The sequence below is a fragment of the Oryctolagus cuniculus genome, chromosome 2 (genome assembly GCF_051225735.1).
Source record: "Oryctolagus cuniculus isolate XC-2025 breed Fujian yellow rabbit chromosome 2, ASM5122573v1, whole genome shotgun sequence".
Taxonomy (NCBI): Eukaryota; Metazoa; Chordata; class Mammalia; order Lagomorpha; family Leporidae; genus Oryctolagus; species Oryctolagus cuniculus.
Window position 1 is genome coordinate 152351533 of NC_142868.1, and position 16882 is coordinate 152368414.

The 16882-nt window shown below is 39.0% G+C and overlaps 1 protein-coding gene across 13 annotated transcripts in view; it reads left to right on the top strand.

Annotated features, from left to right (window-relative positions):
• CCDC88A (coiled-coil and HOOK domain protein 88A) overlaps window positions 1-16882 on the top strand; it is a 144503-nt gene that overhangs the window by 12553 nt on the left and 115068 nt on the right. The gene's annotated exons all lie outside the window — the stretch shown is intronic.

The window sequence follows — 16882 nt, forward strand, 5'->3', positions numbered from 1 at the left end:
ATATGATTTAGATTGCGTATGACAGAAACTGGAGAGCCACTTATAATTCCTCATTAGGAGATTAGAGTATTATCTTAGGAAAATCTCTTCTGTGCCATTTTACATAATAGATTGGAATTCATTTGTTCATTCAATACTTAATGTACATTATATACACTGGAGTAAATATTGCGAATACATCAGTGAACCAATGCAATTTAAATTGTAATAGTGCTTAGAGCAAGGGTGGGGAACATATATATATATTATTCTCTATTAATAATTCCTTTCTGTGTGTGTGCCTTTCCTCTTAGTTCTCGGTTTATCACATAATTTTTAATATTATACTTGTTTATACTCCTGTGGCTATTTCTTCTGTTTCACCTTGAATTATATTTCCTCTGATTTTCGCCTTTTTGACAGTGCTTTTGTAATGCAAATCTGTTGTCTTCAATTGGCGGACTTGTAATGGAGTTAGCACTGATCTTTTTGGAGTACTTTTCTGGTACACTGAAAAGGACATACCAGTAATTAAACCAATCTTACTTTACTCTTAATAGGAATTCCTATTCTTAATAGAAATCAATGTATTTTTTAAAAAAAATATTTGAGAGGCAGAGACACACACAGAGAGATGGCTCTATACCACTGGTTCACTTTTCAAATATTGTAATAGCCTGAGTTGGGCCAGGCAGAAGCTGTGAGCCAGGAATTCAATCCAGGTCTCCATGTGGGTGATAGTGACCCAGCTATATAAACCCATCACTTCTTGCTGTATTCCAGGATGTTCTTTAGCAGGAAGCTGAAATCAAGAGGCAACCAGGACTCAAATCCATGTACTCTGAAATGGAATGTGGCTGTCCCAACAGTTGTCTTAACCACTAATCCAAATGCCTGCTCCTGGAATTCATATTCTTATAGGATCCTGTGTAGGAATATTTTTTTTAAAATATTAGAGAAATCGATGAAATTCTTACCACTTTTTTTTTTTTTTTAACATTTATTTATCTATTTGAAAGGCAGAGTTACAGAGAGGCAGAGGCAGAGAGAGTGGTCTTCCATCTGCTGGTTTATTTCCCAAATGGTAGTAATGGCTGGAGCTGCGCTGATCTGAAGCCAGGAGCTTCCTCTGGATCTCCCACATGAATGCAGAGGCCCAAGCACTTGAGTCATCTTCTGCTTCTTTCCCAGACCATAGCAGAGAGCTGGAAGTGGAGCAGCTGGGTCTCAAATTGGCACCCATATGGGATGCTGGCACTGCAGGCAGCAGCTTTACCTGCCACGCTACAGTGCCAGCCCCACCAAGTTTTTAAACTTCTTACTTGGGGCAGGGGTTGTGGCTTAGTGGGTTAAGCAGCCGCCTGCAGTGTGTGCATTCCGTATGATCATTGGTTCCAGTCCTGGCTGCTCAACTTCTGATCCAGCTCCCTGCTGATGCACCTGGGAAAGTAGTGGAAGGTGACCCAAGTCTTTGGGCCCCTGCACCCATGTGGGAGACCCAGAAGAAGCTCCTGGCTCTTGCCTTCTGGCTGGCCCAGGTCCTGCCTTTGCAGCCATTTGGGGAGTGAACCCGCAGATGAAAGATCTGTGTCTCTCCCTCTCTGTCATTCTGTCTTTCAAATAAATACATCTTCAGAAACAAAAACAAAACAAAGCAAAAATCCCCAAACACTTCTTACTTGAGGTAAGTTTCTGTGATTGTATTTAAATTCACTAATTAGATGAGATTGTATTTTTTAAAGTTTTTCTCCATTTTGGAGGCCTTTATATTGATTCCCAAAAATGACAATAACATCTGTCACTAATGAGTAATCAGATGAACTATCTGAATTACCTCAGGAGGGAAGTTGAACTTAAGAATCTGTGGAGTTAATAGTATGGGAATGAAAGCCTTAGTAGTTAAGTCTGTCACTAATCAAGGGAAACACCTAGCTGTACATCAGCTCACTTTGGAATTTCTTGAATCTGTATAACTGCCTGAATCTGGAGGAAACAATTCCTTAGAATACTGATGATTAAAACAAATGAAATAAACCTCTGTGACCCTATCTTTTTAAGGACCGTGGATAAATGTTCCATCACAGATTGGTGCAGCCCATTGTTCTACTGTTGTTTGTTCGTTTTTTTTTTTTTTTTTTCATTTTATTAACTGGTTTTGTAGTTGGTACCATATAAATTAATGTTATGTTACTTTATTTTTTTTAAGATTTATTTATTTATTTGAAAGTCGAGAGTTACAGAGAGAAAGGAGAGGCAGAGAAAGAGAGAGGGGTCTTCCATCTGCTGGTTCACTCCCCAACTGTCCACAATGGCTGGAGATGCACCGATCTGAAGCCAGGAGCCAGGAGCTTCCTCTGGGTCTTCCCCTGTGGGTGCAGGGGCTCAAGGACCCAGGCCAAATTAGAGAGCTGGATCGGAAATGGAGCAGCCGGGTCTCTATCTAGTGCCCATATGGAATGCTGGCACTGCAGACAGTGGCTTTATCCGCTACAGCATAGCGCCAGCTCCCTGGTTGTTACTTTATAAAGGCACTAATTAGTATGATATTAAGCCCTTAGACCTCCAAGAACAGGAATTTTTTTTTTAATATTTATTTATTTGAAAGAGTTACACAGAGACAGAAGGAAAGGGGGTGAGAGAGAGAAAGTCGGGGGAGAGAGGTCTTCCATCCACTGGTTTACTCCCCAGTTGGCTGCATTGGCCAGAGGTGCACCGATCTGAAACCAGGAGCCAGGAACCAGGAGCTTCTTTCAGGTCTCCCACATGGGTGCAGGGACCCAAAGACTTAGGTCATCTTCTACTGCTTTCCCAGACTATAGCAGAGAGCTGGATTGGAATTGGAGCAGCTGGGTCTCCAACTGATGCATATATGGGATGCCAGCCCTGCAAACAGTGGCTTTACTTGCTGTGCCACAGCACTGGCCCCCCAAAACAGGAATTGATCTGCCTAATACAGTAGTTCTCAAAGTGAGATCAACAGATCCCTGACACCAGAGACTCTTTGAAGGTTGACTGTCAGGTCAGAATTATTTCACCTAGTAGTTCAGATGTTGACATCCCACATAGGAGTACCTGGGTTCAGTACCTGCCTTGGTCTCCTGACTCTAGCTTCTTAATAACACAGGCACTGGGGGGCAGTGGTGAAGAGTCTTGTCATTGGGTTCCTGACACCCAAATGGAAGATCTGGTTGAGTTCTCAGGGTATTTGGGACATGAACCAGCAAATTAGAGTGATTGTGCTTGCTCTTTCTCCTTCCCTCCTTCCCTGTCAGTAAGTATGTCCTTCTTTCCTGTCTCTTTGCCTCTCAAATAGTAAATGAAATTTTTAAAAGTACCATTAGCTTTTTTCTTTTCTCTCTCTCTCTCTTTTTTTTTTTTTTTTTTTTTTTTTTTTTTTTTTTTTGCCTGTGCTGCAAAAGAACTGATAGTGAAAAGCAAAGGTAGGTAAAACTGCTGGCATGTTAGTTTGAATGAAGGAATTGTATCTGCTTGTACTAGTAGTTATTGTATTCTTCACACTATGTACTTGCCGCAAAAAATAGTCAACCCAATTTTACTTTAAAATGTCCTTGATAAAGCAGTAAAAAGTTACTGAGTCTTGACCTTTGAGTGTATATCTTTTTAACCTTCTGTGGAACATACCAGGAGGTATGTATAAAACAATTTTGCTGCATAATGAACTGTGATGATTTATCTCAAGGAAAGGTACTCATATGATTTTCTGAGTTATAAGCTGAACAAAGCCCCTGTTTTGTGTAACATCATTGCAACTTGAAAGGACTACTGACTTAAGAAACTGCCGGCGCCGCGGCTCACTAGGCTAATCCTCCGCCTAGCGGCGCCGGCACACCGGGTTCTAGTCCCGGTTGGGGCGCCAGATTCTGTCCCGGTTGCCCCTCTTCCAGGCCAGCCCTCTGCTGTGGCCAGGGAGTGCAGTGGAGGATGGCCCAGGTGCTTGGGCCCTGCACCCCATGGGAGACCAGGAGAAGCACCTGGCTCCTGGCTCCTGCCATCGGATCAGCGCGGTGCGGCGGCCATTGGAGGGTGAACCAACGGCAAAGGAAGACCTTTCTCTCTGTCTCTCTCTCTCACTGTCCACTCTGCCTGTCAAAAAAAAAAAAAAGAAAAGAAAAAAGAAACTATGGCTATTCAGTGGAATATTTGGCAAACATTGTCTCAGAAATGATTAAAATGAGCCTGAAGGAAAACAGCTGACTTTATTTTTTGTGAGTGATAAAATTTTATAAAATACGTGATCTTGGCAATATCTCAATAATTAAGCACTTTATATGAGGTTGGAAATGTTACTAATCAATGTGATTTTTTTAAAGTAATGTGCCAGCGTTTAAAGATCTGACAATTTACAATCTGATTTATTGTAATTCAGTAAATCAATATTTTCAAAATGACCAATGCATGATAAGAAATCTTGGATATATAATTTAAAGATGAATTCAGCATGTCAGAGTGGTAGATTTTAATGTGAAATGTAAGAAAAGTTCATTGATACAGTCTTAAAAGTCCACATTTTAATTAACCATGAAGAAAGTTACCCTTACGAAATTTTGCTAGTATAAAAAAAATCAGTAATGACCTGAAAAGGCTATTAAAATACTCTTCCTTTATCTACAGAAGCAGTTTTAAAATCTAGCTATCTTCTAATAAGCCCAACACTAAAGAATTTTTACAAAGATGGGAAAAATCTCACTCCCTGTTTAAATCTTTTCCTGTTTTGGAAAAGATAGATATCATTAAAATGTTATTTGTGTTAACATACAATAAGTTTGTTATTTTTGGATCTATTACTACTTTTAAAAAATCCAATTTCTAATATAATAAATGTAGACAGATATAACCCATATAAATAAATGATCCTCAGCAGCTTCCTCAATGATTTTTAAGAGTCAGAAAGGTTTATGGGACCAAGAAGGTTGAAAATTGCTATCTTAATATTTCAAGGACTCAAATCTATGTACAAATGTATATTGGATTTTGATTATTTTGATGTTTATTTGAAAGTTTTTAAAAACATTACATCTCTTTGTAAATCAGTGAATATCTATCATAGGTTTTTATTCAACTTTTGTAAAGGTAATTTAATGTGTCTAAAATTGCACTAAATACAAGAAGTCTTCAGAAAGCTCATGGAAAAATTATATTCTGAAAAAGCTATTCATGAATCTCAAAAGAATTTTTGCACCAAAATAGCTTATCTTTTCATTCATTTTTCCATGAACCTCTTGCAACACTCTAGTACGTGAAACGAGCTGAGTCTGTAATTTCTTTTTTTTTTTTTTTTTTTGGACAGGCAGAGTGGACAGTGAGAGAGAGAGACAGAGAGAAAGGTCTTCCTTTGCCGTTGGTTCACCCTCCAATGGCCGCCGCGGCCGGCGCACTGCGGCAGGCGCACCGCGCTGATCCGATGGCAGGAGCCAGGAGCCAGGTGCTTTTCCTGGTCTCCCATGGGGTGCAGGGCCCAAGCACCTGGGCCATCCTCCACTGCACTCCCTGGCCACAGCAGAGAGCTGGCCTGGAAGAGGGGCAACCGGGACAGAATCCGGCACCCCAACCGGGACTAGAACCCGGTGTGCCGGCGCCGCTAGGCAGAGGATTAGCCTAGTGAGCCGCGGTGTCGGCCTTGAGTCTGTAATTTCTATGTGATGACTTAACGTGTTACGTACTTCTCTCTAGGAATGTTGAAACAGCTACTGTGAAAATCAAATTAGTGTATGTAAAAATTTCTGTAGATATGTAAAATATTGTTAATATTAGGTTTTATTGTCAGTTATCATGCATAGTGATTGAGTTTGTGAGGAGGTGAGAAGAGGGAGCAATTAGATTGAAGGGATTTTTTTTTTTTTTAAAGCCACTCATTTCCCTGATTATACTCAAGGCTGAGATACCTTACTACGTGGATATCCCTTTAGAGTAGTGATATCTACCCAGTTAATTATTTTTCATAAAGCAAACATTCAGGTTTATGTACATTTGAAGTTATATACATAAATTAGTATTTCAGATGTTTACAGTGATGTGCAAATGTTGTATAATTATGTTACCATATAAAGTACCTCAAAAATTAAAAACTCTATACAAGGAATTTTAAATTACCATGGCATGATCAAAAACTTGAGCATATGTAGGGGAAGCACTGGCAGTACATAACCACTGTCACTTAAGCACTATCACAGAACAGATGGTCCAAGAAGACCCATGACAGTTTTTGCAGTCTCAGTAAAGGTTATAAAGCCATTAAAACTATCAGATTTCTATTTCTTACAGTTATTAGTGAATTAAAAAAGATATAGTCATTGATCATACAAAGACCAGGTCTTAGAGTATTAGTGTTGCAGAATTGCTAACTTTTCCTTCATCTTTTCTTCTAATTAAAAAATTTCTGTATATAATGATAATACTATCACCTACTTATTATTCTAACTGAAATTAATGCAGCTTGTCGTAAGTAGGCCATTTATAAATGTAATTGCTTGAGGCTCTCTATAACTGCCATGTTGCATTTAACTTCTGGGTGGATGAATTTGAGCTGTATTGCTAGACTGCCACTAATGCATTTTTCGTTTTCATCTTAAGAGATGATTGATTTGAGATTGTGTTGTCTTAGAAGTAGCAGTATCTGATTAGAAAAGTTCTTGCTCACACTTTAGTGTCTCATATGTTTCAACAGTAGCTCATCTTTCATTTTAGAAAAAGGCCTTTCCAAAAATAACATTCTTTTAGGAAAATTATATGCTTTTAAAAAGTGCTAATCAAAATTTTTTTAAATTGTGTTAGAGTGCTCTGGATTAATTTTAACATTTTAAGTAGTAAATGAAATGAAAGGGAGAATATTTAGGAGACTTAATAGACTGCAGTTTGTTTTTAGAGAATTCTGAATGCATACTATAGCCAGTTTATTTAAATTAGTGCATTGTGATTTGCATTATAGTAAAAAAAACCTTAAAATACACATAGGAATGGGCATTCCATCTTTATAGAAGATATAATCATCTTTCCACAGGAGAATTTTATATTGTTTTGTTTTCTGTGGCTTATGCTTGGCCTCCTAAATGTCTTTTGACTGAATCCCTAGCATCATCGTATAGTCATTAAATGTGCTTCAGCTAACTAACACTCAGACACAATTACTAATAATTTTCCCTAGAAGCAAAGAAAACGGACAGATTTCGTAAGCAAACATTTGCTATGGGTTTCTTATTTTTTAAACTATTTAAAAAATATTTTACATGTTTAAAAGAATTAGTGAAAACAGCAGTCAGTTGCTCATTCCCTCACATTTCAGTTCATTTGTTTTTGTTAGCAGTTTTCCTGTTAATTAGCTGCATAATATAGTGATAACATGCCTATTCTGGTATTTCTTCATTTATTCCTTTTGGACATTAGCCATTGACTTCCTAACAATACTATATATGATTTATCTTTTTATGGCCCATTTATATTTCTCCTTACCCTGTCTTTCTAATATTGTTATTGTTAAGTTATTTAATTCAGTAATCAATATTACACTATTAGAACTACGTTTATTGCAAAGCCAAATACTATTTTTCCTGAAGTTACTAATTGTCTTGACTTGCATAATTTTTTTATAAATTCATCCTCTAGTATTCAACTGTTTTTCCTGAAGATGGAACAAAAGCCTTTTCTGGTGCTTTGAATTGAGGGCAGTTCCTCTAAAATAAAGAGATCCCATCCTTAGGGTAAAAAGGCCTGTTTTCCACGAGCCTTGCACATGTCATATGACTCTTACTCAAATTAGGAATGAAATCTGAGCCTTATAATGGAAAGTGTATTGATCTCTAGATCCATAACTTAGTGATTAATCAGGTGTCCAAGTCCAGAAAGTTTGTGATAATAGATTATTGTGTAATATCCAATAATCCTGAACAACTAGAATTTCTACCAGATCATAGAAATCTCAAATCCCATGTACTCATTTCAAAGATTTTTGGCACAAGGCAGAACAGTTTTAGAAAACTTTTATCTCCATCTCTTTAAGATTTCCATTGAATATAGGATTTGTCTTAACTATTGAAGTACTTTTCTGCAACCTTTTGAAATACTTCCTCTAGCTTAAGTTGTGTTTTTTAGTCTTCCTTGGATTTCTGAAATAATTAACCTGATGTTATTAGTAAGTAAATGAAAATGAAATAATTCCTTCTTTTAATATTCAGAAGTGTCTTAATTAGCTAAGGAGAGAGGGGAGGAAGGCAGAGAATGGATCTTCTTCAGTTTGATTACTCACTGTAAAAACAGAATTTGGAACACACTGAATCAGTGCAAGAAAACAGTGATTTTGTTGTACACATGGGTTTTATAGGTAACATTGCTGGCAACCTTTTTCTAGCGATCTTTGCTTTCCTATATGATTTTACTAAGAGAACAGGCTAGAAGAGAATAAAGGAAATAATTCTAAAATCCTCATGAAATTATTAGTGTGGACTATAATTTTCTGACTTATGGCAAAATTAGGTATCTCTAAGTATTTTTTAGGTCTAAATGTTAATAAGTATATAAATAGGAGACAGCCTGGGTGAGAGGTATGTTTGGGGATTCCAAGAGAAGTGAAAAGATGGAAGAAGGCTAGAGAGGAAAGGTATTTTCTGGAGGTCTGATTGCAAATGAAACTCAGATGATTTGACATCAGTATGCCTAACTTCTTGTTTCTAGGGACATTCCTGTTCTGTTCTTCCAGTTACCATAGCTTGTCTAAACCAAGTCTTTATGTGATAAGTAATATGGCCAATACAGTAGGTACTCAGTGAATATTTAACTTATTAAAAAGATACCAGAGTTGGTTACATAAAGTGAATTTTTTCCCTTCCATTCGGAGTTTTTACACCGAGACTTCTTGACCATGCTTTTCTTTGTCTGCTATGACACATGATCTGACTTCTGTAATATAGTCTCCTTGTTTTTATAAACAGTTATGGTTGGTGTGTTTACTTCATAGTAAACTCTTACTTGCCGGCTAGTGCCATGGCTCACTAGGCTAATCCTCTGCCTGTGGCGCCAGCACACCGGGGTCTAGTCCCGGTCGGGGTGTGGGATTCTGTCCAGGTCACTCCTCTTCCTGTCCAGCTCTCTGCTGTGGCCCGGGAGTGCAGTGGAGGATGGCCCAGGTCCTTGGGCCCTGCACCCGCGTGAGAGACCGGGAGAGGCACCTGGCTCCTGGCTTCAGATCAGCATGGTGCGCTGGCCGCAGCACGCCAGCCGCGGTGGCCATTGGGGGGTAAACCAACGGAAAAGGAAGACCTTTCTCTCTGTCTCTCTCTCTGTCCACTCTGCCTGTCAAAATAAAAAAAAAAAAAAGAAAAAGAAAAAAAAATCTTATTTGCCTTAGGGTGTTCTGACTTTATTATTTCCCTTGCACTAAGCATGAATCAGTCCTAGGTCAGACTTAGCCTGCCTTACTAATATTCTCCCTTGTTTTGTAGATCTAGGATTTAGGATCTAGATCTAGGATTTAGGATTCTATTGTTCAACTGATCTTTGAAACACAAACTTTAGTGGGAAGTATCTATTCCAGGCTGTCAAGTGAGTTGTCAGCTTGGAGAATTTCCTATCATTAGAAAGCACCAATTTTTAAAATACTGTGCCTGATTGTTTTTTCTCCTTATTCAAACAGTATCTGTGTTGGGAAATGTGCTTTTTTTTTTTTTTTTTTTTTTTTTTTTAGATTTAGTGACAGAGAGAGAGAGAGGTCTTCCATCTACTGGTTCACTCCCCAGATTGCCACAACAGCCAGAGCTGTGCCTATCTGAAGCCAGGAGCTTCTTCTGGGTCTCTCACCTGACTGTAGGGGACCAAAAACTAGGGCCATGCTCTGCTGCTTTCCCAGGTACATTAGCAGGGAGCTGGATCAAAAGTGGAGTAGCTGGTGCCCATGTGGAATGCTGGTGCTGCAGGCTGGGGCTTTAACCCTCTGCACCACAGTGACAGCAGGAAATTTGCTAATGTTTAGAAGTGAAAGTGAGAATAAGATATGGTCCTTGCTACCAAGGATTTTATATTCTGGTGAGAAAGTAAAGATAAAAAGGCAATTAAGTACTCTTATTAGGAGAAACCTGTGATAGAAATATGGACCAAAGAATGGGGATAGAGATTGTTCCATGGGATAAGGCTGAGAGAGTATATAGTCTAGGATTGTGAAGATGATTATTAGATGATGTAACAATGTAACTAATCATGTTACATTAAAAAAAATCAGATGGGAGTGGCTACAGGGTAAAATTTGGGTAAAATTCAGGTACTCATTCAAGTATAGAATAGGAATGGAAAAGAACTTACCCTGAGAACGAGTATCCATTAGAAAATTACAGTAAACATCATGAATTAATGATAAAACATTAATAGCAGTCTCTTGGAGTGAGCATTGTGGTGTAGTGATGAAGCCACTACTTGGAACACCTGCATGCCATATCACTGTGTCTGCTTAAGTTCTGGCTACTCTCCTTCAGATCCACTTTCCTGCTGGTGTGCACCCTGGGAGGCAGCAGACGATGGCTGAAGTATTTGGGTACCTATCATACTGGTGAGGACCTAGATGGGGTTCCAGGTTCCTGTCTTCTGCCTGACCCGGCCCTAGCTGCTTTGGGCAGTTGGGGAGTGAACCAATGGGTGGAAGATCTCTTTCTCACTCTCACTCTGCCTTTTAAATAAATACAAATAAATGAAACTTAAAAATATTAAAAAAAATTAATTTGAGAACAAGTATTGCAACATATTAAAAGAAAACAAGAAAAGAAAGAAAAGAGGAGGGAGGAAAGAAAATATCATGTATTCTATCTGTGAAATTCATGAAATTTTTCTGGATATATTAATAAAATGTAATAATAAATAAATACATTTGATAAGATATATCTAATATTTGTGAATTCAATAAGTAAAGAAATACAAAAAAATCAGCTGAGATATAAGATTGGAAAGGAAACAGATTGTCATTTGCTGATTTATTTATTTATTTTTTACCTAGTAAGTTCTGAAAGATGGTTAGAAGTTTAACATATAAAAACCATGGTTTTCATATTATATACTAGCAATGGCCAAGTAGACGATGTAATACAAAAAAATCTGTTTCATAAAATAAAAATAATCTCAACTAGGGAAAAATTGAAATGTGTAAGAATGCTGGAAAATTTAAAAATTTTACTGATGGAAATAAAATGTCAGTTTTTAGTTAAATTATTATGAATAAAATTCCAGTAATTGCCAATGTTTTTTTTTTTTTAAGATTTATTTGTTTATTTGAAAGAGTTAGAGAGAGAGATCCTCCATCCTATGGTTCACTCCCCAGTTTGCTGCAACAGCTAGAGTTGTGCCAGTCCAAAGCCAGGAGCCAGCAGTTTCTTTTGGGTCTCCCACGCAGGTGCAGGGGCCCAAGGACTTGGACCATCTTCTACTGCTTTCTCAGGCCACAGCAAGGAGCTAGATAGGAAATGGATCAGCTGGGTCTCAAATGGGTGCCCATATGGGATGCTGGTGCTCCAGGCCAGGTCGTTAACCCGCTGCACCACAGTGCTGGCCCCCATTGAAACTTTTTTTTTTAATTAATTAATTTATTTATTTGAAAGGGAGAGTTAGAGGCAGAGAGAGAGAATGGTCTTCCCTCCACTAGTTCACTCCCCAAATGGCTGCAGTGGCCGGAACTGAGCCAATCAAGCCAGGAGCCAGGAACTTCTTCCAGGTCTCCCACACAGTTGCAGGGGCCCAAGGACTTGGGCCATCTTCCACTGCTTTCTCAGGCCATAGCAGAGAGCCAGATCGAAAGAGGAGTAGCTGGGACTCGAACTGGCTGCCATACGGGATGCCAGCACTGCAGGTGGCTCGGCTTTACACTCTAGGCCACAGTGCTAGCTCCCATAGAACCTTATAAACGTCCTACATTTCATGGAAAACAGCAGAACATATGACTAACTAATTTCAAAATATTTATTTATTTAAGAGGCAAAGGGACAGAAAAGGAAAGAGATCTTCCATTTGCTGGTTCACTCCCAAAACGGCCTCAATGGCTGGGGTTGGGCCAGGCTTAAGCCAGGAGCCAGGAACTCCATCTGGGTCTTCCTCATGGGTGACAGGGGCACAAGTACTTGGGCCATCATCTGCTGCCTTCCCAGGTACATTAGCAGAGAGCTGGCTGAAAAGCAAAGCAGCCAGGATTTAATTGGCACTTTGATATGGGATGTAACTATCCTGCTGTGCCATAGCACCAGCCCCAACCAACATGATTTGGAAAACAAAAATGTCTTAGTAAAATCAAGATGACATTAAAGATATAGTAATATAAAAGAGGTGAATGACAAAGGAATACACTTCAAAAGACCCATGCTTACATGAGAATCTGGTATGCCATAGAATTCAGAGAGAAATGAGAAGCACTTCAGTAAATGGTGTCAGGATAATTGATTATCAGTGTGGACAAGCTCCAGATTATATTCAAGGGAACCTTCAAGTGTACTCACAGCCAATTAGAATAAGAACATTTGGCATGGTTGCTAAAGATAATTTCTCACAGAAATTGATAGCATTCATATGTGAACAATAACCTATAAGTAAATATATTTTTAAAATATTACACTTTAATAGCAAAGATTATAAGGACTAGATCTGGTAAGTTTACTTCCTGGAGAAAATTATAAAGTGGTTTTGAAGAACTGAATGAATGGAGAGATATAAAACGCTCATCAGTGTGAAGACTATGCTTCAAGTTGTCATTTCTTCCTTAAAAATATATATAGATAGAATGTGATTCCAGTCAGACTCCCAACAGGATGCAAAATATGATAGACTAATTCTAAAATGTCAAGGAACATGAATAGTTAAGGTGAATTTGAAAAATAATTTACTCAGATAGTCTTGGCTCCATGCACAAGACGCACAGATAGATAATAGTTAAGGTGGTGTTGTTGAATTGGAATGTATAGATAGGCTAGAGGAACATAAAGGAAAGCATAGAAATAGACCAGTCATTAGCATAAAGGAGTATGTTAAATGAAAGTCATGGGGCCAGCACTGTGGTGCAGCTGGTTAAAGCCCTGGCCTGAAGTGCCAGCATCCCATATGGGTGCATGTTCTAGACCTGGCTGCTCCTTTTCCAGTCCAGCTCTCTGCTGTGGCCTGGGAAAGCAGTAGAAGATAGCCCAAGTCCTTGGGACCATGTACCCAAATGAGAGACCTGGAAGAAGCTCCTGGTTCCTGGCTTTGTATTGGCACAGCTCCGGTCATTGCGGCCATCTGGGGAGTAAACCAGTGGATGGAAGACCTCGCTCTCTGTCTCTGCCTCTCTCTGAAACTTTGTCTTTCAAATAAGTAAAATAAATCTTTTTTATTTTTTTTTTATTTTTTCTTATCTTTTATTTAATGAATATAAATTTCCAAAGTACGTCTCATGGGTTACAATGGCTTTCCCCCCCATACCGTCCCTCCCACCCACCACCCTCCCCTTTCCCACTCCCTCTCCCCTTCCATTCACATCAAGATTCATTTTCGATTATCTTAGTATACAGAAGATCAGCTTAGTATACCTTAAGTAAGGATTTCAACAGTTTGTTCCCACACAGAAACATAAAGTGAAAAATAATAGATGATTTTTTTTTAAATGACGATGAAATCAGATCAGACCTATTGTCATGTTTAATCCCAGTGAGAGTCAAGTTGGGAATTGATAGTTTCTTTTCTTTTTTTTTTTTTTTTTAACAGAAGATCAGTTTAGTGTACATTAAGTAAAGATTTCAACAGTTTGCACCCCCATAGAAACACAAAGTGAAATATACTGTTTGAGTACTCGTTATAGCATTAAGCCTCAGTGTACAGCACATTAAGGACAGAGATCCTACATGAGGAGTAAGTACACAGTGACTCCTGTTGTTGACTTTACCAATTGACACTCCTGTCTATGGCATCAACAACGAGGGAAAAGAAAGACCAATCAGTAAACTATTTACATGTATTAGCTATTCATTTGGGGCAAAAAATACTTTATCTCATTTGTGAAACTAAATGCCAGATGGACTAAAGACATAATTTTTTGTCTTACAGTCTACTATTTTAAATTGTTAGAGTGTTACTGTATAGTAGATTACTTATGGTTTAAAGAAAGTTTGTTGAAATAAGACATAGTGAACAAAACTTCAAGAAAAATAAGTGAATAATCACACAAGACACAAACTGAAAAACATAGCAAAGGGAATTTTTACCCTGAAAATAAGCTACTAATCAATTAAAAAATCTTAATAGAGAAATAATGAAGTTCAAGCAAATGAATGTAAATAATTTATAGAAAAGGAAATTAAAATGATCAAAAAACATGAAAACATCTCATGATTGCTCTTGTAATAAGAGAGTTCTCGGTTACAACATAGAAACACTACTGTTTGTGGTGGGTTAAAGCCCTGGCCTGTAGTACTGGCGACCCTTGTGGGCGCCAGTTCAGGTTGCCTGCTCCTCTTCCGATGCATCTTCCTGCTCTGTGGCCTGGGAGGGCAGTGGAGGATGGCCTGGGTCCTTGGGCCTCTGTACCCTCGTGGGAGACCCAGAAGAAGCTCCTGGCTCCTGGCTTCGGATCACCCCAGCTGCAGCCATTGTGACCATTTGGGGAATGGACCAGAGGATGGAAGATCTCTGTCTGTTTCTATGCCTCTGCTTCTCTCTAACTCTGCCTTTCAAATAAATAAATAAATCATTAAAAAAAAAAAAAATAGAGGGGCCGGTTCTGTGGCATAGCCAGTAAAGCCGCCGCCTGCAGTGCCGGCATCCCATTTGGGTGCCAATTTGAGTCCCGGATGCTCCACTTCCGATCCAGCGCTCTGCTAAGGCCTGGGAAAGCAGTAGAAGATGGCCCAAGCCTTTGGGCCCCTGCACTCACGTGGGATACCCGGAAGAAACTCCTGGCTCCTGGCTTCGGATCAGCGCAGTTCCAGCCATTGTGGCCATCTGGGGAATGAAACAGCAGATTCAAGACTCTATCTCTGCCTCTGCCTCTCCTTCTCTCTATGTAACTCTGGCTTTCAAGTAAATAAATAAATCTTTAAAAAAAAAAACACAACTGTTTGATACCAGTTTAACTATATAAAGTGTTAAAAGGGATGTGAGAAAATAGGCTCTTGTTGGGAATGTAAACTGGTGTAGCCATTGCGAAGATCTCTTTGACAGTGTTTATTAAAAATAGATACACATAAGCCTTATGCTCCAGCAGTTCTCTTTTCCTCAGAAAAAAATTTAAGTATGTGACATATGTGCAAACAATCAGAAGGATGCCCATTGCAGCATTATGTATATTGGTGACATTTAGGAATAATCTATCAAATAGATGAAAAGAAAGCACAGTTGACAGCAATTAAAAGCAGATAACTATATGAATTGGTATGGATTGACCTCAAGAAAAGTGATGAATTAAAAAGTATAGTGATAGTTTTATACTATTTATGAATATTTAAAATACTTTCTGTAGACATACTAATATATGTGTTTAAAGAAAAGGTGTTGTGTAGGAGTTGGTCGTCAGGGAGACTTTGGTTTTATCTACATTGTTCTAATTTGAAAGAGTATATTCAGATATTACTGAAATAATTATTATGTTCAAAGGAAAAGGAATAGAGGCAAACATGGTAAAATGTTGGCAGTGTTTAATTATGAGTGATAATATGGGCAATTGTTAATTTCCTCATGCTTATTTCTTTGTTTTGTTTTGTTTTGTTTTTGTTTTTGTTTTTGACAGGCAGAGTGGATAGTGAGAGAGAGAGACAGAGAGAAAGGTCTTCCTTTGCCATTGGTTCACCCTCAAATGGCCGCCACGGCTGGCGCACTGCGGCTGGCGCACCACGCTGATCCGAAGACAGGAGCCAGGTGCTTCTCCTGGTCTCCCATGGGGTGCAGGGCCCAAGCACTTGGGCCGTCCTCCACTGCTTTCCCGGGCCACAGCAGAGAGCTGGCCTGGAAGAGGGGCAACCGGGACAGAATCCGGTGCCCCGACCGGGACAAGAACCTGGTGTGCCAGCGCCGCTAGGTGGAGGATTAGCCTATTGAGCCGTGGCACCGGCCCATGCTTATTTCTATGTGGTATTTTATTGTTTTTTTTTTTTTTTTCTCTTAAGCTAAGATAATACTGTTTCTTTACCCTTTCCCTTCCTTTCTGAACAGTTTGTCCTAAAACCATAGAATAGTGCAGAATAAAACAGGTGTTTGTGCTGATGGAAGTTGGGTTTTGGTAGACTAGAGTAGAGTATTAGTGCTGTGCTGCACAGGGTATTGAAACCCAAGCAAGGTGGAAAAGCTGACACACAGAGTTGGAGTATACCATGACTAGAGTGGGACATGAGCCTGACTAGAGTGGGACATGAGCCTGAGCAGGATATGAAGACCATTCACATGTGGAGTGAAGTCTGACTGGATTGAAGGCATCAGTGAGGAGGGGCATTCTGGGATAGGAGGGAATCAAAATTGGTTTAAAGAAATGTCCAAGTGGAAAAGTGGTTCAGTGTGGAGAGTCAGCTGGAGAAAGGTTCCCAGGTGTAGGATGTTAGCAACTAATCTGGGCTACTAAAAATGTCATGGATAAAGGGATATCTGGTAAGGGAAATTAGAGCATAAATGAAGTGAGGAGGATGGTCTGGTGTGAGGTGTCAGATGTAAATGAGAAGGGGTTCCATGTGAGATGAAGGAATTGGTTAGGGTCGGAATTACAGTTACATTAGATTGGTTACACATTGATTAAGTAAATCAATATATAAAATTAAGTATTAAGGATAGTAGGAACAAAGTTTTCACTGTCAGAGGAAAGAGTTACAGATTTGGGTAGAAGGAAAACTAGAATGAATAGTGTGATTATATTGGAATTGGGGATAAGGATTAATGTGAACTCATCGTTTTCAAAATGTTTACATAGATATTT